General features: G+C 37.4%; 1 non-coding gene across 1 annotated transcript; it reads right to left on the bottom strand.

Annotated features, from left to right (window-relative positions):
• Positions 1 to 1,774: 1,774 nt before the first annotated feature.
• LOC131170935 (small nucleolar RNA R71) lies at positions 1,775 to 1,881 on the bottom strand. The gene has a single exon (XR_009141699.1). It is a non-coding gene; the product is annotated as a small nucleolar RNA R71 (small nucleolar RNA).
• Between the last annotated feature and the right edge of the window lie 333 nt (positions 1,882 to 2,214).

Raw genomic sequence — 2,214 nt, 5'->3', positions numbered from 1 at the left:
ACAAGATGATCTTGGTCCAAAAAAAAAAACAGCCATCTATAGAGGAAAGAGGTACTCCAGTTGATCCATTTACCACTGACTTGATTGCTGTAGATGACTAGAGGACCTTGTTGATAAGGTACCTGGAGAATCCTAAACTAAAGTATCTCATTGCATGAAAATACAAGCCTTAAACTATTTATTACAGGAAGGAGAATTGTTTCAGAAAGGATCTCAGCATTAGCATTTTCACATACACCTCTTCATCCTCTCCAAGCCGTCTTGAAGAATAACGCATCATCATCAAGGAGGAGTACTCAGCCGAAGTTTCACAAGTTTAAAGCTGCAGATTCTCTTAAGTTTTTTTGTTTTATTTCTTTAGGCCGCTTTCATGTTCTTTTATTTTAGTTTTATTATGTCTGCTAAACTCACCATGAGTGAGTAGTTTCGTTATTATGAAATTAAGAGAGTAACGCTTGTAATCATTATTATGGATAAATATTGAGTTTCATTTATTGGATTTGAGTTTTATTCTTTGATTTAATATTATGTGTTCTTAATGCATGCTATGTGTCGGTACCCATTTGACATGATAAAAGATACTAATTGAATGACTGAAAGGTGAAGATTGGTATTGGAAAATCTGAGTATTAAACTTGGGAAATCTAACCTAGAGATAGGCTGATGACTTTCGTGGAATTTTATAATTAATCATAGATCTTAAAGAGTTTTTAATAGGACTAATCACTAACGAAAGTAGGGTTTAGCTCTAATTGAAACACACCTTAAGTGCCTTGAGAGAGGACCTAGGATATCTTAGGATTAATTTCCATCAAAACAACGATCCTCAATCCAATAAATGAACAAGATTAAATCCATAATAAGGTTAAAGTATGAAATCTTAATTCTGGAATTATTTTAATAGATTATCTCATTTTAAATTCATTATCCTTCCAGTCTTTAGCATTCAAAATAGATCAATTTCACTCCCCCATTTTATTCGGTAGCCTAGACAGTCAAAATTGCGATGTAGTTTGGTACTTGCTAATTAAATTCCTCATGGCACAATACTCCACTCACTACTTTATTACTTGTTAGTGATCCATGTACTTGCGGGGTTGTAAAACCAGCAAATAAGTTTTTAGCACCGTTGCTGGGGAATTTATTGATAGTAATATTAGGCGATAGGCAATTTAGCTGATTTAGGCATTTACATTTACTATTTAAATTTGCTTAATTTGTTTTCATTCTTTTACTTTCTCTTAGGTATTTGGTTTGGTACATGACCAGAACAAAATCGGAGGAAGAAATTTTAGACTTGGTCCCCGAGATAGATAGGACTCTAAGAACCATCAGGAGAGAAAGGAGACACCAAGAACAAGATCAAGAAAATTTAAAAGCTCCTGTCATGGCCAACAACAACAACCAGCCAAGATCCTTGAGGGCTTATGGAGCCCCATCTATCCATGGATTCTAGCCTAGTGTTAGAAGACCCACAGCGGAGGCCAACAATTTTGAACTAAGACCGGCATGGCTCCTGATGATCCAATAGACCCAGTTTGGAGGTTCACCTACAGAAGATCCACACTACCATCTCTAATGCTTTCTTGCCCTATGTGACACATTCACGATGAATGGAGTCTCTGATCAAGCTATAAGACTCAGAGCATTCCCATTCTCCCTTCTAGATAAAGTAAGGAAGTGGTTACTCTCTCAATTAGTTAAAACATTCACCACTTGGAAAGACCTCTGGGAAGCTTTTCTAGCAAGGTATTTCCCACCTGCGAAGACTGCAAAGTTGAGGGTTGAACTCAACACTTTTAGGCAAAAGGAAGGTGAATCACTCTATGATGCATGAGAGAGATATAAAGACCTACAGAGAGAATGTCTACATCATGGCATAGAGGATTGGCTCCTAGTTCAAAACTTCTATAATGGGCTACTGCCCTCTGCAAGGAGCACAATAGATTTAGCTACAGATAAAGACCTGATGGAGAAAATAGTAACACAAGCTCTTGAACTTCTTGAAAGTGTCGCCTATCACAACTATGAGTGGACAAATGAAAGGGGAGATACAAGAAGAACAGCAGGGATCCTGGAAGTGGATGCCTTAAGCATGATAAATGCTCAATTTGACCAGCTCGCCAAAAGGCTTGACAAAATGCAAGCCAATAGGGATGAACAACCAACACTGCGACAGCTGTGGTGGAAGGTGTATGACTTCAAAATGCAATA

The sequence above is a fragment of the Hevea brasiliensis genome, chromosome 11 (genome assembly GCF_030052815.1).
Source record: "Hevea brasiliensis isolate MT/VB/25A 57/8 chromosome 11, ASM3005281v1, whole genome shotgun sequence".
Taxonomy (NCBI): Eukaryota; Viridiplantae; Streptophyta; class Magnoliopsida; order Malpighiales; family Euphorbiaceae; genus Hevea; species Hevea brasiliensis.
This window is presented reverse-complemented; position numbering and strand designations above follow the sequence as displayed.